The sequence below is a fragment of the Microtus pennsylvanicus genome, chromosome 3 (genome assembly GCF_037038515.1).
Source record: "Microtus pennsylvanicus isolate mMicPen1 chromosome 3, mMicPen1.hap1, whole genome shotgun sequence".
NCBI classification, from domain to species: Eukaryota; Metazoa; Chordata; class Mammalia; order Rodentia; family Cricetidae; genus Microtus; species Microtus pennsylvanicus.
Window position 1 is genome coordinate 108,632,721 of NC_134581.1, and position 27,570 is coordinate 108,660,290.

Sequence of the window (27,570 nt, forward strand, 5' to 3'; positions counted from 1 at the left end):
AGGGATGTCCATCCATTTTTTGGTATCCTCTTCAATTTCTTTCTTCAATGCCTTAAAGTTCTTGTCAAATAGATCTTTCACTTCCTTGGTTAGATTTACCCCAAGATATTTTATGCTGTTTGTGGCTATCGTGAATGGAGAAGCTTCTCTGATTTCCCTCTCTGCTTCCATATCCTTTGAGTATAGGAGGGCGACTGATTTTTTGGAGTTGATCTTGTATCCTGCCACATTACTAAAGCTGTTTATCAGCTGTAAAAGTTCTTTGGTGGAATTTTGGGGGTCGCTTATGTACACTATCATATCATCTGCGAATAACGAAAGTTTAACTTCTTCATTTCCAATTCGAATCCCCTTGATCCCATTATGCTGTCTTATTGCTATTGCTAGAACTTCCAGCACTATATTGAAGAGGAATGGCGAAAGTGGGCAGCCTTGTCGTGTTCCTGAGTTAAGCGGGATGGCTTTGAGTTTCTCTCCATTTAATTTGATGTTAGCTGTCGGCTTGCTGTATATAGCTTTTATTATATTTAGGTATGACCCTTGTATCCCTAATCTCTCCAAGACTTTTAACATAAATGGATGTTGAATTTTGTCAAATGCTTTTTCAGCATCTAGTGAAATGATCATATGGTTTTTTTCTTTCAGTTTATTTATATGATGGATTACATTGATAGATTTTCGTATGTTGAACCAGCCCTGCATCTCAGGAATGAAGCCTACTTGATCATAATGGATAATTTTTCGGATGTGTTCTTGGATTCGGTTTGCCAGTATTTTGTTGAGGATTTTTGCGTCGATATTCATGAGTGAGATCGGCCTGTAATTCTCTTTCCTGGTTGAGTCTTTGTGTGGTTTTGGTATCAGAGTAACTGTAGCTTCATAAAAGGAATTTGGTAATGACCCTTCTGTTTCTATATTGTGGAATACATTGAGGAGTATAGGTATTAGGTCTTCTTGGAAGTTCTGGTAGAATTCCGCATTGAAACCATCTGGCCCTGGGCTTTTTTTGGTAGGGAGGTTTTTGATAACAGCTTCTAGTTCTTCGCGACTGACAGGTCTGTTTAGCTTGTTCACCTGGTCCTGATTTAATTTTGGTAAATCGTATTTATCTAAGAAAGTGTCCATTTCTTTTACATTTTCCAGTTTAGTGGCATACAAGCTTTTGTAGTAAGATCTAATGATTCTCTGAATTTCCTCTGTGTTTGTGGTTATGTCCCCCTTTTCATTTCTGATCTTATTAATTTGCAAATTTTCTCTCTGCCGTTTGATTAGTTTGGATAGGGGTTTGTCAATCTTGTTGATTTTTTCCAGGAACCAGCTTCTTGATTCATTGATTCTTTGGATTGTTTTTTGTGTTTCTATTTTGTTGATTTCAGCCCTCAGTTTGATTATTTCCAGTCTTCTACTCCTCCTAGGTGAGTCTGCTTCTTTTTTTTCTAGAGCTTTCAGGTGGGCTGTTAAGTCTCCAATATGTGCTTTCTCTGTTTTCTTTAAGTGGGCACTTAGTGCTATGAACTTTCCTCTCAGGACTGCTTTCATAGTGTCCCATAAGTTCGAGTATGTTGTTTCTTTATTTTCATTGAATTCAAGGAAGACTTTAATTTCTTTCTTTATTTCCTCCTTAATCCAGGTATGGTTCAGTAGTTGACTGTTCAGTTTCCATGAGTTTGTAGGCTTTCTGGGGGTAGCATTGTTGTTGAATTCTAACTTTAATCCATGGTGGTCTGATAAGACACAGGTGGTTAGTAATATTTTTTTGTAGCTGTGTAAGTTAGCTTTGTTACCAAGTATGTGGTCAATTTTCGAGAAGGTTCCATGAGCTGCAGAGAAAAAGGTATATTCTTTCCTATTTGGGTGGAATATTCTATAGATGTCTGTTAAGTCCATTTGCTTCATTACCTCCATTAATTCTCTAATTTCTCTGTTAGGTTTCTGTCTGATTGACCTGTCCATTGGTGAAAGAGGAGTGTTGAAGTCTCCTACTATTAGTGTGTGCGGTTTGATGGCTGCCTTGAATTTTAGCAATGTTTCTTTTACATACGTGGGTGCTTTTATATTAGGGGCATAGATATTCAGGATTGAGATTTCTTCCTGATGAATTTTTCCTGTTATGAGTATAAAATGTCCCTCTCCATCTCTTTTGATTGATTTAAGTTTGAAGTCAACTTTGTTAGAAATTAGTATGGCCACACCTGCTTGTTTCTTAGGTCCATTTGCTTGATAAGCCTTTTCCCAGCCCTTTACTCTGAGTAGGTGCCTGTCTTTGTGGTTGAGGTGTGTTTCTTGTAGACAGCAGAATGTTGGATCCTGTTTTCGTATCCAGTCTCTTAGCCTGTGCCTTTTTATAGGTGAGTTGAGTCCATTGACATTAAGTGATATTAATGACCAGTGGTTGTTAACTCCGGTCACTTTTTAAGTAGTAGGGTTTGTGTGTTTCCCTTCTTTGAGTTGCGCTGGTGAAGGGTCTCTAGATGTCTGAGTTATTGAGGTCTTTGTTGGACTCCTTGGTTAGTGATTTTCCTTCCATTATTTTCTGTAAGGCTGGGTTTGTGGCTACGTATTGCTTAAATTTGTTTTTATCCTGGAAAATTTTGTTTTCTCCATTTATGGTGAACGAAAGCTTGGCTGGATATAGTAGTCTGGGCTTGCATCCATGGTCTCTTAGTTTTTGCAGTACATCTATCCAGGACCTTCTGGCTTTCATGGTTTCCATAGAGAAGTCAGGTGTAAGTCTGATAGGTTTACCTTTATAAGTAAGTTGGCCTTTTTCCTTTGCGGCTCTTAATATTCTTTCTTTATTCTGTATATTTTGTGTTTTGATTATTATATGGCGAGGGGATGTTTTTTTTTGATCCAGCCTATTTGGGGTTCTGTATGCCTCTTGAACCTTCATAGGTACATCCTTCTTCAGGTTGGGAAAGTTTTCTTCTATAATTTTGTTAAGTATATTTTCTGGACCGTTGAGCTGCACTTCTTCTCCTTCTTCTCCTCCAATTATTCTTAGGTTTGGTCTTTTTATTGTGTCCCATATTTCCTGAATGTTTTGTGATGAGAGTTTGTTGGACTTGCTGTTTTCTTTGATCAGTGCGTTTATTTTCTCTATGTTATCCTCAGACTCTGAGATTCTTTCTTCTATCTCTTGTATTCTGCTGGTTATGCTTGTTTCTGTAGTCTCTATTCGTTTACCTAGATTTTCCATGTCCAGCCGGCCCTCTGTTTGTGTTTTCTTCTTTGCCTCCATTTCATTTTTCAAATCATGAACTGTTTCCATTATCTGCTTGATTGTTTTTCCTTGCTTTCCTAGGGTATCATTCACTGATTTACTCAATTCCTCGAACTTTCTGTTATACTTCTCATCCATTTCTATAAGGGCGTTTTTTATATGCTGTTTAAGGGTGTCAATCACTGTCATGAAGTCAGTTTTTTCTCCTTCTTCATGATTAAGGTGTTCATGTCCTCCTGTTGTGAGGTCGCTGGCTTCTGGTGGTTTCGTGTTGTTCTTCAGATTGTTGGGTGAATTCTTGCATTGGCGTCTCCCCATCTCTTCCTTCCAATATTCTCCTATGGATCTTCTTTTACAGGATCAGGTCTTCTTGCCAACTGATGTACCTTCCAAGTGATGTCACTCCCCGGTGATGTTTCTCCTGGAGTCCAGTTCCGATCTCCTTGCTGCTTGGTTAGCTTCCAAACAAAGGCCCACCCTGCTTGCTGCAGGCAGGTTATGGAGACAAAGGAGCTACCACCTTCCCCTTTGCACTCACCTTCGGGTTCAGTCCCAGCGCCCAGGCAGGCTGAACAGGGCGGCACTCTGCTCCAAGAAGGGAGGGATGGAGGGAGACAGGGGGTAGGGGGATCTGGATGTAAGCTGGATGGGATAGGAAGAGAGAGGAGGTACCGGGCAGTGTAGCCCTGTAGGTTGATCAGGAAGTGTAGGCGGGCTGTTCCCGGGTGCCGCAGCACTCACTCACCACAATGATGTCTCACTAGGTGCCCTGATGAAACGCCGTGCTGCTTGGTTCGCTCGCAGAGAAAGGGCCCACCCTGCTTGCTGCAGGCGGGCTATGGGGACAAAGAAGCCCCCGAGCTCCCCTTTACCCTACGCTTGGGGTTGGGACCCAGCGCCCAAGCAGGCAGAGCAGGGAGGCTCTCTGCCACCAGGGAAGGGAGGGGGAAGAGAAACAGAGGGTGGGGGGATCTGGATGTAAGCTGGATGGGATAGGAAGAGATAGGAGGTACCGGGCAGTGTAGCCCTGTAGGTTGATCAGGAAGTGTAGGCGGGCTGTTCCCGGGTGCCGCAGCACTCACTCACCACAATGATGTCTCACTAGGTGCCCTGATCGAAACTCCGTGCTGCTTGGTTCGCTCGCAGACAAAGGGCCCACCCTGCTTGCTGCAGGCGGGCTATGGGGACAAAGAAGCCCCCGAGCTCCCCTTTACCCTACGCTTGGGGTTGGGACCCAGCGCCCAAGCAGGCAGAGCAGGGAGGCTCTCTGCCACCAGGGAAGGGAGGGGGAAGAGAAACAGAGGGTGGGGGGATCTGGATGTAAGCTGGATGGGATAGGAAGAGAGAGGAGGTACCGGGCAGTGTAGCCCTGTAGGTTGATCAGGAAGTGTAGGCGGGCTGTTCCCGGGTGCCGCAGCACTCACTCACCACAATGATGTCTCACTAGGTGCCCTGATCGAAACTCCGTGCTGCTTGGTTCGCTCGCAGACAAAGGGCCCACCCTGCTTGCTGCAGGCGGGCTATGGGGACCGGTTACTGGAAATTTTAACTTTCTGTTTTTTAGTACTCAACAAAACTCAGTTATACCCAGGGTAATTTCACTATGTGAAGTACTTCACTGGTGTGGGAGAATTGTCTGTATTCTGTCAATCACGTTTCAAATAAACGCTGATTGGCCAGGCAGAAAATGTGGGCGGAAAAACCAGACAGGAAGTAAAAATGTTGTAAGGAGAACAGAAGAATTCTGGGAAGGAGGAAGTTGATTACTCCCAGTCCTGACCAGATCACTGAAGCAGCAGGATGTGAGCTGCCAGCTAAAAAAAGGTACTGAGCCACATGGTTAACATAGATCAAAAAAAATGGGTTAATCAAGATGTGAGAGTTAGCCAGTGAGAGGCTAGAGCTAATGGGCCAACCAGCTTGTAATTTATGGAGATCTATGTGTGATTTTCTTTGGGGCTAAACAGTTGTGGGGTACCGGCAGGACAAAAACCCAACAACAAGCGGATCCCCCTCCATGTTACACTTCACCCTGAGTTTCAGTAGTGCTGCCTCTTGTTGCCTCTCCTATATTATGACATTTTGTGTTGCATGATTGCTTGCACAAATATTTGTACAACCATATCTAATTACTCTATAAATGGTTGTTACCTGGCTTTTACACAATATATGTGAAAGAAGTTTGCTAAGTGATAGCCCTAGCACGCAGAATCATCATCCTCAGTCACTCTCCAGTTTGCCTTCTTGAGGCAGTGTCTCTCACCAGACTTGCCACTGCCCCTTTCACACAGGCTGCCTGGCGAGAGAGCCCTCATCTTCATCCTGTTTCTGTGTACTTCACCAAGGTTATAGACACCCAGGGGTGACCTTGGCAGGTGATTTCCGGAGACTTGGACTGGAGTTGCCATGACTGCATGGCAATCACTTTACGATTTGAATTATCTTTCCAGTTGATACTGTAGAATTTTGAAAAATGATAAGATTAAGGCCTGATTGAGAAGGATTTCTCTTTATATTGCACCTTAGACCATCTTCAAGGTGAGAGTGATGAGAAACTAAAGAAAAACTATTTGTTATTGTTAATTATGTTATGAAGTTCAGGACTAGTGAACTCACAAGCAACTGAATTAGTAGGTTTTACTGCTTTCTAATTTCTTTGGCAATAATATCAATGGTTTTAAAACCTCACTTGTTAAATTTGTAAACAAGTTGCATAATTAATCCAGTTACTTAGTCTTGGCACACTCTCAATTATTCTCAGTCAGTGTCTCCTGCCCTTCAATATTCAGAAAGACTATAAATATTTATTTTCTTAGTAGTGAACCCAAGCAACTATCTCATGAAAAAAATAAAAATAAAGTGACTCCTACTTTCTCGTCACTTAATCCAATTCTTTGAAGCATTTCAATTGCATTTATTTTAATCAATTATATATTGGTCAATTTTCTAAGCATACGTATATAGAATAATTTGTTACAGTGAGTAATTTTCATATTCTTAAACTGTATAGTAGACAATGAGACATAAAAAAATGAGAAGAAATAAAATTACATGCGACACCCCAATAAAGCATCCATTCATTTTTCTAAGACTCTGGATGAATTTAGATGTAAGAAATAGACTTGATTTCAGAAAAACTATTTGAAAATTAACCTGGCCTTCCAGAATCTTCTTGTGAAGCCAAACAATAGCTATATCATTCTTTCCTTATATTTTCTTATTGTATTTAATTCAAAATCTAGCCCCAGGTAAGTTTCCAGAAGACCAGTAAATTCAGCTTATGTAGGAGTCATAATGGTGGCTGGGCTTTATTGGGTGGTTTCTGTGCTAAGCATTGCTCCTGGCCCCAGCCCTTCAATATATGCTCATTTCTTCCCATCCTTGTAGCATGCTCTTGGGGAAATAGAATCATAACTCCTAGGAGACAGATAAGGAAAATGAGGCACAGGAAAAACAGTGTTGGGAAAGGGATCTTATTACAATGTGGACGTTTATGCGTTTGGTCAGGGGATGTTCTTCATGAGTGTATGACCAGGGGCAAGATCCTTGTCCAAGCAAGGAGTCTATGCCGAATTATACATGTCCAGAGGCAGTCTACCACAGATCCTATGACCTGCTGCCTTTCTCATGCTTGTTGCATGCCACCCTTGTAATGCACAAGCCTGTATTATGCTAGAGTATGGATTTATGTGTACAATGAGAATCCTTATGTTCAAATTGCTCATGTGTGTGTGTGTCACGTGGTCAGGGTGGGGCGGACGAAGATGAAGCTGTCAAGGAATTCCATGATCTTTAAGCTTTTGAGACATTACTGTTCTACCTTCTCTATACATGACTGAGAGTCACTGCTGCTATTGTGACTCTCTACAGTTTTAGCTTTTTGAGATTAATAGCCACACATGCATTTATTACTATTCTACATATTAAGAGACATACTGCAAATGTCTGGTAAAACAGATTCTCTATTGGTGTCATAGAAGATCAAAGTGGAAACAATATGGTCAATAAGATTTCATATTTTTGAAGCTTGGAGTAGCCTTACAAAAGAAAAAAAATATTGTCTGGAAGGAAAAGAAAACTGTGCTAAAGACATTTTGATGAGCAATGAATGAACAGAGTCTTGGATTGGGGCAGATGCAGAAGTCTATAGAATGAAGTTTCTGACCAGGTAACACAGTCCTCAAAGGTGAAGAAGAGATAAAATGTGAACCCATCTAAATGGGCAATGATGGAGCTGGGCAGCTTGGTACAGGCTCAATATTGAGATCCACGATAGATCTGGATATTTCAACAGTGGTTTACATCTCTTTTTATAATATATCTTTTCTGTTTTGAAAATGCTTTAATTCTGAGGGAAAAAAAGATGAGCCTCTGTGAATTAAAGGTGGCTTTAATGTGGGAGATTTGGGGTTAACTAGGACACAGAAGGCCAAGTTAACTATATTGGAAATTATTTGAAGGGAAGAGAAAACAATAACAGTAACAACAAGAAAACACAAAACAACAACTACAAAATATGATAATTCTTTTGGGATCTAATAATAGCCTATGTCAGTGCAGTTAGGGTTAGTTTATAGGTGGCCTCGAATTTCAGGCTTGGGAGAGGATTCTTTGGGTATATATCAGTGCTGTCTTAAGAAATCTGAAGGGTGGAGAAATGGCTCAGGGTTTAGGTGAGATTGCTGATCTTTCAGAGAACCCACACCAGGCTGCTCACAGTTGACTGTAACCCCAGCTCTAGGGGGATCTGTCTTCTCTGAGCACCTCTACTCAGGTGTATAAACTCACACACTTAATTAAAATTAAATTAACTATGTAAAAATAAATTTGAGCACATCACACCCTGAGTGTTAGTAAAACATTAGAAGTTTATATTGGTTGTAAGATGCTATTTGTGCATCTCTAGACTTGATCCTATCTATGAAGAAATGTGTTCATTTAAAAAGGGGTTGCTGTACATATAATTTTTATTCATAACGCTGATAAAAGTAAAAGAGATTGCAAGATGCTCAAGTGGGTAAGTTCAGTCTTCTCTTTCACATAGTCCCCAGTAGAGAGGTTTCACATATACACAGGGCTCAATCAGGACATGTTCTACATGAATATTTTCATTAAGAGCTATATAATGATATTGTGTTTGTGATCTAACAAATAAAGTTTGCCTGGTAATCGGAGTGCTGAGCTGGCCACTAGTTAGCTGTAGAGGCCAGGCAGTGGTGCACACACCTTTAATCCTAGCACCCCAGAGGCAGAGCCAAATGGATCTCTGGGCTATACAAGATTTGATAGAGGTAAAAAATCTCTCTAGTGGCTGGCTCCTTTACTTCTCTAATCTAACGGCATTTATGCTAATATCTGACTCCAGGTTTTTATTATTAAGACCAATAAGAAATTGCACTACAGTGACATACACAGATGACTTCAGAGGTTCGAAGACACTTGAATTTTTAAGTCAACTGGTTTTGTTAGTTGTTAGATTTTTGGCATTTTTAATTCCTTACACTGTTTCAAGATGTAAACTGGAATACGTATAAATTAATAGTAGCGTTTTAAAGAATGAGAAGTTCCCTTTAAGTCACACAGCACAGTTAACATCTATCTCCTCATGTGGCACTTGCTTCCTTTGGCCCCTATTAGGGACAATGTTGTTTCTCTTTTACTGTCTCTGTGACATGGTTCAACTGTGTGGAACTGGAACACTTGATACATGCCTGCAGACCCTAAAGGTCTCTCAGTAGACAGCATGAGGTCCAGCTAGCTGCGCCAGTGCATTTCAACACACCACCGTGTCATGTAACCAAGATAGACTATCCGGGAAGACTGGCTACTGCATGCTTTGGGGACAGTTTGATGCCTATAAAAATCTGTAAAAGAAAAAGAGGCTAACATATCTTCATTGTTTCTGATGGAGAATGTTATGGGATTCATACAATTTCTGAAAGTTAGCAATATATCCAGGTGAATTTTTTTCTTTTTTTTTAATTTTTTTCTTGTCTCATATATTGCATACCTCCAGCAGTTTCTCCTTTCATCTCTCTTCCCATTCCTTTCCTTCTAAATCCCCTCTCCCTCAGATCCACTCATCCTCCTCTCCATTCAGGATGCCCCCCAAGGATATCAACCAAACATGACATGTCAAGTTGTAATAAAACTAGACACATCCTGTCATATTAAGGCTGGATGAAGCAACCCAATAGAAAGAAAAGGGTCCCAAAAGCAGGCAAAAGCATTAGAGCAGTCCGCACTCCCACTGTTAGAAGCCCCACAGGGACATCAAGCTACTCAACGATAATATATATATACACAGAGAACATAGGTCAAACCCACACAGCCTCCATGATTGTTGTTTGAGTCTCTGTGGCCCCTATGAGGCCTGGTTAGTTAATTTTGTGGGCTGTTTTTTTGTGGTGTTTTGACTCCTCTGGCTTCTACAATCTTTCCTCCCCTCTTTTGAGGGATTCTCTGAGCTCCACCTAATGTTTGGCTGTGGGTCTCTGCATTTGCTCCTATCAGTTAATGGATAAAGCCCCTCGGATGACATTATGCTAGGATTTAGTCTATGAGTAAATCTTTGGGAACTATTTCATTGACTTTTTTTTTCCCAGGTCATGTTTGGTCTATCCTCATTCTTTCAACCATCCAGATTCTGGTTCCTGGCCCTCCAGACAGAGTCTGGCATGGGCTCCCTTTCATGACTATTTTTTCACAATACTTAAAATATTGAATAAATATGTATGTTGATAGAAAAATCATTATTTAAGTAATTTTTCAGAAAGTCCATCACTATAAGGAGATGGGAGTACTGATTTGTATTCATTCTGTGAGAAGTCCATGCATGTATACAATGTATTTGAATTATATCAATATATGATTTCCTCCTGCTCCTCCCAAACCAGACGCTCCTGAAAGCTGACTTCACGCTCTCTTCTCATATTTCCCAGACACACATTTTCAATGTGTTAAAAGGATAGAGTCTTCTAACTTGCTTCAAATGCAGCAATATAAGATTTAAATGGATGCTCATCTTGGCAGGGAAGGAATGCGGATGAATAGCAAGGCAATGTATGACAACTGCATAAGTGCTTTAAAAAATGGGCAATGAAGTCTGTTTCTTCCGAAAGTGATTTTAAAATTAGTGTGTGTTTGATTTTATAAACGGTATCATTTAGAATATTATCATTTCATATGATTTGTCTATAAATGTCAGTTATTAGATATAACACGTCTATCCATGGTAGTAAGGATATGTTTGAAATTTCGGCCTGCAGGTTTAGTTCCAAAGAGAAAGTAGTTTTAAATGAAAAAAAAAAAGAATGAAAAGAAAAAAGACCAAGGAACAATCCTTCCCCTGTGACTCAGTCAATTCTTTTAATTCAAAGCTTGCAGTTGCCAGCAAGGTGAAGGTGAAGAAAGGAACACATGTGTTTCAGGACAATTTGCAATTTTGCTTTATTCTAAAGAAGAGCGAATGCTACTCCATATGTAGGCTTATGAATCCGGGACTCATCTTAGTAACCTGAGCCAGTAGAGAACAGATCAGATGTGTGTTTGTCTATAATTAAGCCTTTAGTATATGACTTAAATGCTGGCTTGTGATTCTCTGTGGTTTAAGTCTGAAGAACTTCCCTCCACACCTTTGTCAAAATGCCACTCTATGTTCAGCCAGTCCGGATTTATCCCATGCTTTTTCAGACCCAGGCCAGCTGGCCTTGGTGAGTTCCCGATAGAACATCCCCATTGTCTCAGTGTGTGGGTGCACCCCTCGCGGTCCTGAGTTCCTTGCTCGTGCTCCGTCTCCTTCTGCTCCTGATTTGGACCTTGAGATTTCTGTCCCGTGCTCCTCTGTCTCTGTCTCCTTTCATCGCCTGATGAAGGTTAATATTCATGAGGATGCCTATGTGTTTGTCTTTGGGTTCACCTTCTTACTTAGCTTCTCTAGGAACATGCATTATAAGCCCGATGTCCTTTATTTATGGCTAGAAACCAAATATGAGTGAGTACATCCCATGTTCCTCTTTTTGGGTCTGGCTTACCTCACTCAGGATAGTGTTTTCTATTTCCATCCATTTGTATGCAAAATTCAAGAAGTCCTTGTTTTTTACTGCTGAGTAATACTCTAATATGTATATATTCCATACTTTCTTCATCCATTCTTCCGTTGAAGGGCATCTAGGTTGTTTCCAGGTTCTGGCTATTACAAACAATGCTGCCATGAACATAGGCAGTTTGGATGCTCACCTTAGGAGACCGGGATAGAGGTGGGCGGTCCTTGGGCTTCCCACAGGTCAGGGAACCCTGATTGCTCTTCGAGCAGATTAGGGAGGGTGACTTGATCGGGGGAGGGGGAGGGAAATGGGAGGCGGTTGCGGGGAGGAGGCAGAAATCCTTAATAAATAAATAAATAAATAAATAATAAAATAAATAAATAAATAAAAAAGAAAAGAAAAAGAAAAAAAAAAACAAAATGCCAGGCAGACAATAACCTGTTCTGATTCTAATTACTACTTGCTTTAGTGGAATTTGTTTCTTCACAATATAATTTATATGCTTGGGCAATCAGGAATAGTGCCTAAACCTCCCAAACTTAACATTTCACTGGGTTAAATTCCCATTAAGTACTTGGCTCATCTCACCATCCTGGAGAAAATAACAAAAACCTTCAAACTTCTTGTTTTATTACCAGCCATCTCCTGCAGTTCTTATTATTCTCTTTGTACATTTTGTGGTTTGCCTTGACCAGGCATATTTTTAGTATCCTAGCCTTGATCTTTTTGTTTGTTTGTTTAATTAATACTGTCGATTCCTCAAGCTTTCCTGATTTTTATCATCAGGAATAGGGATGGTTTTTAGTAATATATAAAACAATTAGTAACAAAGTCAGACAGCTATAAAGCCTGTTTCAAATAAAAAATAAAAACTGGGGCAAAAATGAGCGAACATTTAACAAAAGGGAAAACTTTCAAAATGAAAGCTTTTCTAGGCCTGTGAATTCTGATGCAACAATAGGAATGTCTTTGAACTCATTGTATAGCTTCTGAGGAATAAGGTCATTTAATATTATGTATATTTGTATAGAAAATTCTTCTTACAGCTTTTAGATGCTTTTGTATTCATTCATTCTAACTCAGCACTGACCACATGCAAGGCTCTGCCGCGAACCCTGTGGGGGGTTAATTCAACATGTTTTTCCACTGCAGCAGGGGAGACACTTAATGCTTATGGTAAGGACTCCTTTGAGGAAGCCCACAGGATAGCTGGTGTATCATTTTATGTACTTTAATATCACCAGGAAACATTAATATTTTTATTCAGCCATTTCTTGGCAAGATTAAATTTTTCCTCAATAGAGACAGAAAATAAAAAAAAAAATCTCATTTCATCGTGTGTACTTTTCCACTGCAGATTCTGAAAAAGAAATCTGTTCTTTTTTATATAAAGTGTGTTTGCATTAAGGGAAGCTCCCTTTCTGTTTCAACAGAAAATATCTTTGGGCAGAAGGCTTTTCTTCCTTCACTTCTAATCCTTCACTTCTAATTTATCTGTGAAGCACTCCCAAATCTTGAGTTCTAATACATTTTAATTACTTATTGTATGTAAATGTGTGATTGAGTATATATGTATGTGCACCACATATGCAGAAGCCCATGGAGGTAAGAAGGTTCATGGAACAGGAGTTAGAAGCGTTATAAAATGTGGTGTGTGCTGAGACTCAAAACTGGGTCCTCTTAAAGAGAAAGTCAAGCACTCTTAATCATTGAACCATCTCTCCAATGTATATACTAACATCACCGAAAATGATACCCAATGATACTCAAACCAGGGAATTCTGTTCTTGAAAAGTAAAATTTATTTTAAGCAGTAATCTCACATTGCTTTGAAGAATGAAAAGATGTCTATCACAGTGATTTAAAATGTAAGCTTATATCGCAGAAGCAAAAATAAAAACAAATTAATGTTCGCCGCATACCTGATAGACTGACATTTTTACTAATGTACATGAACGTGAAATATATTATTTCAGTCTTCAAAGTAAGCACTGTGAATTAGCTAGCATTACAGTTTTGCAGGAGCACAGAGAGATAAGTATTGACCTAGTTTCACATGCCTTGAACAACAAGGTTAGGTATGAACTTGAACCAAATAGGTTTGATAACTAAGAATCTAATTCTATCAAGTTACAGGTTTTTGTTTTGTGTGTAGTAGTATAAATATGGAATAAACAACTAAGAATAAATAAACTTTTAAAAAATATTATTCATCATTCTATAGACATAACAACACTCAGATTGTTGTCATATCTTCTTTGCTTGTGATAATGGTGACACTTGCCTCCAGGACTGAGTAAGTTATTGGAATTTTACTTTATGCTCTTGAATTTTGGAAAAATTTTAAAGTATTTGAAATATTTAATAATTTTTAATTTTTAAGGGAGTCCCTCATGTAGCCCAGGCTGACTTTGAACTTGCTATGTATCTAAGGGTGGACGTGTGCTCCTGAACTTCTCAAGCATTAAGATTATAACCTTGTACCACCATGCCAAGTTTTAGATGGTGCTGGGAAACCAAACATAGGAGCTCATGCATACTAAAAAAATACTGTGCCAATGGAACTATATTCCTAACCCATAATTTTAAAATTATCTCTTAAAAATATTATCTTCCATCCAAAAGTCCCACTTTAGGAATTCATAGCCATAAATGTTTGTATTGTTTGGGAAGAGGAATTCTGAGTAAGCCTTTAACAGGGACTTTGACATCTTTTTCTTTTTTCATGAAATTTTATTGGCAACACACCTCAGAAAATAACAAAGTATAAGATAGAAAGCTAGTTAATTATACTTTATAACATCCTATTTTATCAAATGAGAAGAATAAATAAAACTAGCTATAAGTTCACATTTTAAATACAGTAGATTCATTCATTTGGGGAAACATATTTGCTAACTTGACTAAATATGAATAAAAATGAATTGAACAAATGTACATCTTCATTTGTAAAATATTGACACTTATGGAAAAATATTCAACTCCCAGTTTTTTAAGAACTAGTTTTATCTTTGGGTTGATGAACCTTTAAGATATCATCCAGACTCTTACTGTTCAACAACATTGTTTTTTAAGCTCCAAAATTATATACACTACATTAATTCTCCAAATCCTTTGTGAGCTCAAGTATATCTTTGACTTTACACTAAGACGTGTATGTTTCTTTGTGGTTCTGACATTTGGAGTAAAGTATGATATTATGATAGACTTTAGGACAGTCGATTGTTCACCTAAAAGTCCGTAGGTACACTACAAGAAAAGAAATGTGTATATTTATAAATGTGTATAATTTATTCATGTTTCAATCACTCTAGAATTATAATTATTTTTCTAAAATAAAATAACTTAGTTTTCCAAATAAAACTTATATAAGTGGGAAATACTTCCAATTATATCTTTATAAAATATCCACTGATTCACTATTAATAAATGGTAGGAAAAGGGAAGTAGTCAGTTGAAGGTCTAGCTCATTCGAGAAATCAAAGGTAATTCAATTTTGACAAAACTTTAAGAAAAGGAATACAGAAAATGGAGTATAAAATTTTTAGTGAGTAATGGGAAATGTCTCTTTAGTTAAGAAACATTTACTTTTCTGGGCAGACTTTGAAGGAATGATAGCAGTATTTGGGTCAGACATTGATAGACAGGAGAAACTCTACTCCCCCAGACTGTGGAGGCTGAGTGAAAACTCCTGAAGGAAACTCCACTCTGAACTACAGAAGCACTTACAGATACTGGGCCTAGTGCAGGTAAAATGTACATCATAATGGGCTTTGGATAAAAATTGCTAGTTTGTCTGAAACCAACAGAAAAATTCCTAGAAGCAATGAGATAGCAAAGTCTGAAGGTGACATAAAAAGTCTGGGCTGTCCCTCTGGAATACTAAGCAATTAAGCCATGCATACAAAGCTTTGAACAGAGAGAAAGAAAAAGAAAGAGGTTTTGTTTGGAATTAGGAAACGAAGCCAAAGAGTTAATTGAACAAATTTCTACTTTCACCTGGTTGTTTTGGCAATCTATGGACACATACTTGCAATTCATGCCCTGCAGAGGTTGGAAATTATAGTGTCCCACTCTCCAGAGAGGCTGTGTGATTTTCTATTCCATGGTAACCAAGTAATGAACTCTTTCAATATAATATAATTAAACATTACGGAAAAGAACAGAGTGGGGTTCTTTTTGACATTTCAATAAACATGCTAGCAAGCAAAAATACACAAATGAAGGTCACATTTGCAATTTTTATAAAAGTGTCTACATTTTAATTAGGTAGCTGATAAATGTCATTGAGCCTTAGCCACTGACCAACTGTCATCTTACAAAAGAAGAAAAATGTCAGCTAAAAAAGTCGCTTTTTTGCACTGTCATGAAATAAAAAGTCATAGCCACAATTAACTGTGTTCAGCACAAAGATAACTGGGTTTAATGACAGTCTCAAACAGTTTAATAAAAATATCGCGACAGCACCGAGGATCCTTGCAGTACTGCTCCTTGCAGGGGTGTCCTCTGTGTGGAACCACCATAGCCACGCTAAACCTGGAGTTGGGGTGTCTACCGAATCCAGGTTGGAAAAGAGAAAAGCCATTTGATACATGATTTATTTTGATTTTATTTATTGTGTGTAGTTGAGTTGGTAATGGGCACGTCACAGTTCTGTGAGTAAAAGTCAAAGACAAGTTGAGGAATTGGGCCCTCTCCTTCTCCTGCATGGGTCCCCAGGATGAAGCAGAGGCCCTCTGTTTGTCAACAGGCCTACTGAGCCACCTGTCCAGTGATCCAGCTCTCTGGCCCTTGATAAATCATTTAATGAAGAGATCTGGATACCTGGAAAAATGCAACATATGGCCAACAGTTAAAATCAAGTTTAATGATGAAATGTCAGGTTCAGCAACCACATGTACAAAATAAAGGAAATATTTGTCCTTCGTGATCATCCAGTCAGATATGCAAAGGATCTATAGATATTAACAATGCTCCCTTCCAGAACAATGTTCTCTTCTGGAAAGAGGATAAACGTCAAAATCACTTAAAAACAATTTTAACAAGAAATTTTGAACAATAATTTTACTTAATATTTTAAGTGATTTATTAAAACACATATTTGTTTTATGTGTATGAGTGTTTCCTACATGTATTTTTGTGTGCCACCTGCATGCCTGGTGTGTGTGGAGGAAGATGGTGTCAGAACCATAGGAACTGAAGTTATAGATGGTTGTGAGCTATCAAGCAGGCTTCTAGGAATGAAATCTAAGTCTTCTGCAAGAACAAGATGCTTAGGCATTTCTCCAGCACTTTTAATATTCAATGATTTTGTAGTCACAATGACAAGGATATATTTTAGGGATATTTCACACATTGTGTATAAGAGACAACTCACCTAGCCTGGTGGTGGTGGTGCACACCTTTAATCCCAGCACTTGGGAGACAAAAGCAGGCAGATCTCTGTGAGTTTGGGGCTAGCCTGATCTACAACAGCCAGTTCCAAGACAGGCTTCAAAAATACAGAGAAACATAGCCTCCCCGAGAGAGACAGAGAGAGAGAGAGAGAGAGAGAGAGAGAGAGAGAGAGAGAGAGAGAGAGAGAACTCACCTAATGCTAATGCCAGGGGTGTGGTTATATAACTTGGTAAAAATTATAAATCAGCTGTGCATGGTGGCACACTCCTTTAATCCCAGAACTGAGTGCCGAGTCTTTATGAATTTGAGGCTAGCCTGGTCTACATAGTGAGATCCAGGCCAACCTTTCTCCTCTCTCTCTCTCTCTCTCTCTCTCTCTCTCTCTCTCTCTCTCTCTCTCTCTCTCTCTCTCCCTCTCTCCCTCTGTGTGTGTGTGTGTATGTTTGTGTGTGTGTGGTGTGTGTAAATGAAATAAATACTTCTAAAAGGGTTAAGTGATCCCAATGTAATAAGTAGGAAAATGCATACAGAAATAGATTCAATTTCTTTGAAAGAAAACCAAGTCAAGCCTGCCTGTTTTTCTGGTCTGTAGATCAGAACTCTGATCCAGCAGTGTTTTTTGAAATAGCTTGCGACTGCCATTAAAGCTTGCATTGTTCTACAGATCGAATAATGGCAAGTTGCTTTGTTTGGGAAAGCATGCGTGGTGACTGAGGAGCAAGGTGAGAGACTGTTTTCATTCTTCAATGATTATATGTTTTCTTATATTCAGAATGCTTAAAATAGTAACTCGAGGAAATTGTAGAGCACCATGGTTCCTGCTGGACTCAGATTTTGTAACTGATTCCTTAAGGAGGAGGATTGGGAGAAGGGTCATTCTGACCTGGTAATGCTAAAAGAAAGATACTGCAAGTGAGCTACATACAAATGGGTGAGAAAATTTCTTTGAAATTTAATGACTGTAAGAATTGACTTGAGGCTTGGCAGTTGGCCATCTGCCCATAAAGATCCAAATAACAATTGCCATTTAGAATTGGTTTCTGGCACCAGGATCTGGTGAGAATGTAAGTTTTGTTGTGTGAGAGCTATGTGGGTACTGAAAGGGAGATGAACACCCAGCGTCTGGCTGAACTGTGCCAGCCTGCTGTGTGTCTTTGTTTCAGGGTCAAGAGCAGTGGAATTACTACAACAGTGAATTTCAATTGACTTTCAGGTGTCTCTTGGTATATCCTCAGTCAAATGAATGCTCACCAAACTGGCCAAGTACCACAGAGCATCCCCTGCATAGCTTTTCTTTTGAATTTCTTTTGAAGAAACTATCCTTAGGAGCAGAATTTCACTCTAATTCTGGCATGGGCCTCACCAGCCTTTAGTTCCTAGACTCAAAGCAATTGGAGACTGAGTTTAAAGAAAAAAAGCCTTACAGTGCACGGTTACATTTTTCACTTACTTTGTGCTCACTTTTACTGCTTCTACTTCTACTATTATTGTTATTACTATTATTTTGTAGCTTTTTCCTTTTTATTTATTTTATGTGTGTAGATAAAAGTTTCTATTCTGCCAGGTTCCTCAGCCATTCAGTACCAAAGAAACACACAGAGGCTTATATTAACTATAAACTGTTTGGCCTCTTAGTTCAGGCTTATTAACTTGCTCTTACAACTTAAATTAACTCATAATTTGTGTTTATGTTAGTCATGTGGCTTGGTACCTTTTCTCAGTGAGGCATTCTCATCTTACTTTCTCTGTGTTTGGTTGGTGACTATGTCTCTGCCTTTCCTCTTCCCAGAATTTTCTTAGTCTCATTGTCTCGCCTATACTTCCATCTGGCTACTGGGCAATCAGGGTTTTATTAAACCAACATAAGTGACAAATCTTCACAGTGTAGAAAATCATTATCCCATGCAGTTTCCCCCTTTTTCTTTTCAAAACAAGACCATGAATCTAATCTCTTTTGTTTATCTTTTTTTCCTGATGATTATCCATAACAACTTATAACCAATACACTAAGCAAAGATGAACATCCATAATCCATTGTGGGGGATGTGGCATAGTTTTCTAGGCTGCTTCCTGCTGATTGGGGGCATTGATAATCTTATGAGGACAGAAAGAAAATTTAGGATTATGGCCAAGTTCTTACTGGAGTATGCTGTGAGACTGGATCATCTCAGTCAACAGTCTTGAAGCTGTTCTGGATGCAGGACTCAGAGAAAACCACAACAGATATGTCCTAAAACACTGGATCATCTGGGCCATCCCAGGAAAAAAGGAGTATATAGATATGATAGGATAAAATGGTAGATTATTGAATCTACTTTAAAAAGAAAAAAGGGGGAATATAGATATATTAAGATAAAGAGATAGATTATTAAATCTATTTTTAAAAAGAAACTACTAGTTTTAAATGCTTTATATTGGATTGGATTTTTGTATATAAATTTTGTATATTAAGATTAATTTTGTCAGAACATACTGTACATACATTTCTAATCTTATTCAAAGTATTGTACCTTTATAACTCATTTAACAATATAATGCTAATTTCTAGTCTTGAAAATTATTATTACAAACTCTTTAGTGTAATAAGAAAATGCAGGTTAGTAGTTATACCTAGTATAATCAAATTTGTAGCCACATAAGGTATATTTTTAAGGTCAAACAAAGATATACTTTAGATAGACAGGTCATCTTCAAACATTTCAGAGATCTACAGGATATGGCATTTATGAGGTTTTAACAACATAGGCTCCTTTTTATGACAATAAGACATGTCTGCTCTTGGCAACACCAATATACTTCAAAGAAGATAATGGTCATCAAAGAAACTCTACATAGAGTTTACTTTTTTATGGCAAAAGTTAGGTACTAGGCAAGAAAATATCTCTGCCTTTACTGCTGACATTATGTTGTCCTAATTGGACAAGCAGGAGAAAAAAAAAGTAAATGCCAAATATTGGCAAGACAAGGAAAGACAGTCCTTCATAATATCCTGCTTCACAGAAAATTCTGTCAGGTATTCTAAGGCTGTAGGTCAAAGATGGATGCCCCAACATTGCAGAGGAACTTTGGGTGACTGTCCAGACAACCTGATATTTCTGTCATTTTCACATTTTTTTTTGGAAGTTACATGCTTGTACTTCCTGCTTACTCAGTTAGTATTATTTCCTTCTTTGGTCTCTGAGGGAGTTGAAGCCTAAATAGTTGTAGTTCTCTTTGTTTAACAGATGCAGAAAGAAAGTTATGATGGAAAATAATGGGTACAAGACCTTGGACTCACCAAGATGGGATAAATATGGAGTATTTTGTCTAAATTAGTCAATTGTTAATTGACTAGACATTGTTGATGTTCTTTTTGCCTGTATATATTACATTAGTTATTGTACATACTGTATGTAGGTGGATACAGTTTTATTATATTGGTTATAGCCTTTTTTATTTTACACAAAAGGGGAAATATAGTGATATTTTATTTACTTTTTAATAAATAAAGCTTGCCTAAAGATCAGAAGTTCAGGCAGTGGTGGTGAACACTTTAAATTCCAAGATTTGGGAGACAAAAGCAGAAGAATCTCTGTGAGTTTAAGTCCACCCTGGGCTACTCACAATTGATGCTGAAACAAATGCCTCACAACTTTATCCCAGCACTAGAGGAAATATAAAATGAGAGGAGAGAGGGGCATAGTCTGTTTAGTCTATTTAAATTGCTTTGTCTGTTTAGTCTGCTGATCCTACAGTAGTTCAGCTTTGGTAGAGATAAGACTTCTTTAATGGTTTGACTGCTTTGCATTTTTGGACTTTGGTTTGAACCTCAGTATCTGTCTTTGGATTTTTATTTTTTGTGCTACATATATGTTTTTGACATCATGTATCTTGATCCCATTTATTTCCCTGTTTTTTTTCTGCCCACCATTTCTGCATTCCCCTCACAACAAAAATAAAACAAAATAAGAGAAAAAGGGGGGAAAAGGTATAAATGGAGACCACTCTTTCGTTTTCTGACTGCTGAGAACAGAAAAGTTACACAGAAACTGTAAATTACAACACTGCTTGACCTACTAGCTCAGGCTTCTTATAAACTGACTCTTACATCTTAAATTAACCCATTTCTATTAATCTGTGTATCACCATGAGGCTGTGACCTATCAGCAAGTTTTCAGGGTATCTGTTTTCTTCAGCAGCTACATGGTTTCTCTTTGACACCTACTCTATCTAGATATCTTTGCCTACTCTATCTATATATCTCTGTTTGGGTTTTCTACCTAGCTTTGCTCTGCTAAGCTATTGACCAAAATAGCTTTATTCATTAACCAATAAAAGCAACATATATACAAAAGAATATCCCACATCACCTTCCCTTTTCTGTCTAAATAAAGAGTAAGAATTTAACTTTAACATAGTTAAATTATATATACAAAACAGTTATTAAGCAAAAATTATACTTTGTTGATGTAGCAAATACATAATTTGCCCATAAGAGAGATTCTAAACTTGTGGTAATCATGTTTTTTGAAGCTATTTTTTTTTACCTGGACCATTTAGTAGCGAACAGTGTTATGTGTGCAGTGTTATAAACCACTGTTTATCTTTGTGTAACACAAAAAGAATAAGGCAATGAAAGGGAATATAGCCGCTAGAGTTCAGACTTTACTGCAGCCTTTCATTGTCCAAAGGAATGGGAATCATTTCATTGCTAATGTGGTCACTCTACAACTAGTACTGCAGTGATTTCCTCAGCGATTCATATTAGAAAAAAATACTGATTTAAGTAATCACACATTATGTTTTTCATTATTTAAAGAGATACTGCATAAATACTGCAGTTATAATAACCAAAATCCAAATAGGAAGATTTTATTTTGAAATAAAAGTCTTATCATATACAATTTGATATGTAATGTTTTCATGCTACATCTTTATATATACCACCAGCCCTTATAACATGGAGAAGGAGATAAAGCTCTCCAGCCTTGCATCACTGTGGTTATAATTGTTCACAGTGAATCTGAGAAGAAGGTAGATCGGATAGAACTCTTCTCCATACTCTGTGGCTAATTCTGATTTTCAGTCTCCTGCAAAGACTAGGACTGCATTCCTATGAGCTGTTCTCTTTGTATGTAAGAATGATTAGTTCTGATGCTTGACATTCAAACAGTGCTTTCACACAGAGAGCTTCTCTCTTTATAGTGCTCTCTGGCTCACACAGTCGAAATGGAGTAAAGTTTATATGTAAGGCAGAAATGCTGAGTTGAGGCAAGGTGTACATCTGATCTGGGCTATTTCAAATTCTCTTCCACCTGGATGCAGAAACCCAGTTGAGAAAATGTATATTGTTTAGAAGCTTTTCTAAGTGTACTTCGTATAACGGGCTCTGCTGAGGTGTTCCATCCATCCTTAAAGGTTTATAAAACAGAAGAGGCCTGAAATTGCACAGTGAACATGAACCTTCTTCAAAGATAGGACTGCTTAACAGTCTCCCTGGCAATGGTCAGGTATCACATTTCTTCATGCTGACTTTGATGACAAACTGAGGTCACATGGAGGGCCTGGGGACTACAAGACTTTTGCTTTCTCTAGGCACAGTGTCATCAGTGTGCGGTGGTCCTCTGCTTTTACGTGTCTCAGTGTTGCTATTAGGAAAGCCGCCACAAATCACTTGATGTTTTAGAGTATTTTTATTTAAAGTAAAACTAGAACTATAGGCAATGTATGAAGTTACAGAGGCAACCTCCTTCTCCATGCAGCTATGGTGTGGCTTCTTCACTTTTCCACAGCCTTCAATCTGCTCCCCGTGTGTGAAGAGCTGACAAGATGGAGTCCCACCACACATTTTAATGGTATCATCAATATTTTAGAGTTCTGAAGTTCTCTGTAGAAATATTTTCACACTTAGGGACATATGGAGAATTATGAAGTTTAATAGGTGTCAGAAAATTTACAAATATTTAAAATATAGCAAGGGGTTAAAATATATCATTTATCATAATGGTGTTTTATTTTGTTTTATTATTAAATGTTACCCTAAGGAATCCCTGCTCTACATATTCCATTTCACTTGTATTAATATTGTTCATACTCAGTGGCAGTATTTTAACTCTATAAAATGACCTTTAAAATAATGAAAAAGATTATTGTTAGTTCTGACACCAAAAGATGTGGCAATGTCACTGCGACTCAGCAGACCATGACTTTATTAAATAATCTAACTTTAGTGATCTCAGGGTCATTTGAGGAAGAGATGTCTGATGGAGGCATTAATATTTACTCCTACCCATCTTCCAGCTGGGATCCCAGGATGTGAGAGCACCAGGTTAATTGAGTTTTATCGCAAAATCTCTAGGCCACTTTAGAAATTACTGTAAGGCACATTCCCTAAGGTCTGATCTATATAAAGTGAGAAAATAGAAGAAGAAATGAGGAATACCTAACGAGGTTCCACTGATACTGCCAACATTGGTACTTATTAAAAGACTGACCAACTGAGAAGTGATTTTCTCAGAAAAAATTAGGAGTCACTTTTCTCCTAATCCATTCTCAGAAATATGGGGAGAGGAGCAGTCCTGCTGTTACAGAGAAAAATCACAAGAATATGCAAATGCTAATTTTTCTTTAATCCACAGTTTCTGCATTTACCCCCACTTCCCCCCTAATTTGCTTATATAGATATATAAGTATAAGGGTTACTCTTTCACTACTTGAATTCTTCAGTGTAAAATCTAAATTAAAAGACAGTGTTTATGCTCTTACTTTGTAAATTAATCTCAGCTGAATGAGATAAATTGAGGACATGCTATTCCTACCAGATTGTGGCACAGGCTAAGCACAAACTAGAGATAATAAATGCAATAAAACTAACATTAATTTGTTCCCTAGAAATCATTCCAATTCCATATATGACTTTGCTCTATTCCATGATGCTATAAAATGAACTTGGGTATTCCCGTTCTACAAATACAGAAACTGACGAACAGAGCTACTCAGACATGATCAGGCACACAGCAATTGTGGTATAGAGTCCAGATTTAAACTCCGCCCTCCATCTTTGAAGGCTGTGTTGAAAACAGACTTAGAGATAGAAATCTCTCTTACCCCAAAGTTTCCATAAGTGAAATGAGCACCTGGGCCAGGGGGAAGCCTTGTGTTCCCAGAGCCTATGTGTGTTTTCATTCAAGGAGGAAAGCTCTGTTCTGAACATTTAGACACCAAGTAAAGCCCCTCACCTCTTTCCTTCAGGGTATGCAGTTTTGCTTCTATGAATGTACAGAATGAAATAGTTTGAGGCACTTAGGAATACTTTACCAATGCTATTAGACTGAAATCACATGAAGGCAAGGGACATTTACGGCTTATGACTCTCTCTTTCTCTCTCTCTCCCTCCCTTCCTCTCTCTCTCTCTCTCTCTCTCTCTCTCTCTCTATATATATATATATATATATATATATATATATATATATATATATATACACACACATAGTTAGTTAGTTTTAACAAATGTTAGAAATTCAATAAAGACCATTTGAAGATTGTCAGTACTTGATAATGAGGAAGGGAATGACTTAGGTCAGAAAATATGTTTATTACTGTTAAAAGGAAGCAAACAATATGATTTGCAAATATGACTCCAAAGTTTGATTTCTTTAGAGCTCTGATATCTTGCATTCAGAATTCAAGTCCATTTGAGCCCTGCATTCCCTAAAATGCCAGCTCAGGTCTTTCCGCTGAGAAATATTTTCTATGGCTGCTGGCTGATTGAGAGGATTCTGCAACTGTGACAGGGAGCCTGCAGGTCTCTAAATCTACTTTTCTTCCACTCTGCATTAAAAGCAGATGCATGCTGGCCTTCATTTCCACAAGATTAGAACTTCATGGAGGACGGGAAAACAATTTATTCACTTTTGGACTTCCAGCTTTGACATCTTTATATGCATTTCCTGAGAGCTGTATGCGTGAATTCATGGCCAGGTTACAGTGAAAGCTTTGGGTTCACATTTATGAACCAAAAGGGAATCACAACAAGAACAGATGAGAGGGTGCACAGAGAGGGCAGTGCTCTGATGAGGAATACACAGCCCAGTCATGGTTCAGCTCATCTGTTAATGGTACAAACCAATTGCTGACCTTCTTGGCAGTATTTTACGTGTGTGTGTGTGTGTGTGTGTGTGTGTTTGTGTGTGTGTGTGTGTACATAAGATTTACTACCACAAAGATCAACAGTAGAATATGGAGGGAAGAGGGGACAAATAGTAACAAAACACAATGATATATGTGTCTGAAATTAAGACTATTTCTTTGCATAATTAACCAAAACTAAGTAAATGTTAAATAAAGTGTCTTAGTTTTCTACTAAGTTTTATACTTACCTTGATCAAAATCTCAAGCTCATATTTATAATTATTTCATAGCTCAGAGGAGTTGGGATGTTTCTCTCTGTTATTTGTAAGGCAGGATGCACAGACTTAGTGCAGACAATTACTCTGAAAATGAAGACTCGCAAGTTAGGCCATAAAAGCAAATTCTCATTCTCCTTCATTTTTCCGGCACATCTACATGCTGCCTACAACTTATGCTTGCTTTCTGGTTCTAAAAGAGATGTTATGTCTCTCTACAATCTATTATCCAGTACACTTTGCTCAAAGGCATTAGCTATTTCCAGGTAAACTTGATACATCTTCTTCAGGCTGTGGAAGACTTTAGACTAAAGGACACAGATCTCTTCTCAGTGATGGTAAAGAGCATGCTCATTTTAAGTGTGGAAAACATCCAAAAATATATTTTTCTTGACTTTCAAAAAAATTATATTTGCGATTTTACAGTAGAGAAATGTTAAATTTAATTTGATACTTTAGCACCTAACGTGTTATTTCTAAATCATGGGAATGTTTCTATATCTCAAAATATCTGTCTGAGGCCCTGAAGTGATTTTAGATTATTTTAATTATGAGAAGGCTTACTGGCAAAACCTGACTTTTATCTTACATTTAGTTAGCAGGCATTAGCATAAAATATGTTCTCGAGCAATCTTCTGATTCTTAAAAGTATCCCAAGATTGGTGCTGGAGATAGGGTTTAACAGTGAAGAGCAACGGCTACAGTTTCAGAAGACCTGCGTTCGATTTCCAGCACCCATCTGGCAGCTTGCTACCGCTTGTAACCCTGGTTCCAGGAGATTTGGTGTCCTGCTTTGGTCTCATGGGCACATGTGAATGTGATGCACACAATGACATGCAGGCCAAACACCCGTATACATCAAATAAATGTTTTAAAAAGTCTCCCATTCTTAGCAAATTGTTCAGTTCAGTTTAAATTAGAGATGCAAAAATCCAATGTGTGTCTTGCTTAATCTCATTCTATTCAGATTGTTTTCCAAAACTATGCAATAAATTATTACTGTATTAGTCACAGTTCTCTAGAGGAACAGAACTTATAGAATGAGTGTGTGTGTGTGTGTGTGTGTGTGTGTGTTGATTTCTTAAAATGAGGTCTGTGGTCCAGCTATTTCAACAATTGCTGTCTATCAATAGAAGGTCCAAAATTATACTAGTTGTTCATTTCATGAGACTGGTTGCCTCAGCTGGCTTTTGTACACACCAGAAAAACAAAGAAGAATACTCTAGTGCCAATGAAGAATGGACTTGTCAATGAAAGCAAGCAAGCAAAGAGAGCAAGCTTTCTTCTTCCATACACTTTATATAAGCTGCCACCAGAAGGTGTGGGCCAGATTAAAGGTGGAGCTTCCTACCTCAAAAGTAAATTCATTACCATTATGGTCATGAGCATGTGGTGGCAGGCAAGAGGGAAGCATGGTACTGTAGAAATAGCTGAGAGCTACATCCTGATCCAGAGTCAGGAGAGGGCAGAGAGAGAGAGAGAGAGAGAGAGAGAGAGAGAGAGAGAGAGAGAGAGAGAGAGAGAGAGAGAGAGAGAGAATGGGCCTATTATGGCCCTTTGAAATGTCAAACCTCAACCCCAGTGAAACCTTTCCTCCAACAAGGCCACACCTACTAATCCTTGTAATCATTTCAAACAGTTCTACTCCTTGTGGCCAAGTATTCAAGCATAACCCTATGGGGACCACTCTCATTCAAACTACCACATTATTTTCTGAGCACATAATAGTTCAATATTTTTCAGATGTTATGTACACTTTTTTCTTTTCTTAATGTAGCACAATTTAGGAAATTAAATAGAATGAAAACAAAATATTTCTTAATAATTAACAAAAATGGAAGTTTCATAATATCATTTCTTCTATTTAATATTAACTTATAGAAATTATAAAACATGACAAATTCCATAGAGATTCTTTCACCTATAGTAGTTAATTGAGCACGTCTGGGGGAACCTAAGGCATAAATTTTAGTGTAAGGAAGATGAGTGCCACAGTAGAAACTGCTGGTATGGCGTGATGTTTTCTAGCCAATGACGTTCCTGTCTATGTGTATTTTTCTTTGTAGCTATAAACATAAGCGGAAATAATTTTCCCAACTTCAGTAATAAAGAAGGCACTAAATTACCCTACATGAATGGATTAAAACAAGCTCTAAGTATACTCAAATACTTGTGCAAAGAGGCTACATCTTTAAACATTTTCTCTTCCCCTTCCTCTTTCTCTCTCGTTCCCTCCCTCCCTTATTCCCACCATCCTTTCTTCCTACTCCCCCCATTTTCTATCTCCCTTTGCTTTTTTTGCTCTATTTCTACTTCATTTATTTTTTTTTTCATTCTTAATCAAGGAACATATTACAGCAATGAAGGTTTCACAAAATATTCCCAAACCTAGCTGTTAGTCTCTAATGCTTTTTTCCCCCACTTTTAATTCTAGTTTGAATTAATTTGTAGCAGATTTCCAATAATATATCCACACACACACAAAGGTCAATCGCGGCTCCTGGGATTGATTTCGTGTTGC

General features: G+C 38.0%; 1 protein-coding gene across 2 annotated transcripts in view; it reads left to right on the forward strand.

The window, feature by feature from the left end:
• The window catches only part of Cntn5 (contactin 5), a 1,171,096-nt gene that overhangs the window by 692,440 nt on the left and 451,086 nt on the right, over window positions 1-27,570 (forward strand). The window lies entirely within an intron of this gene.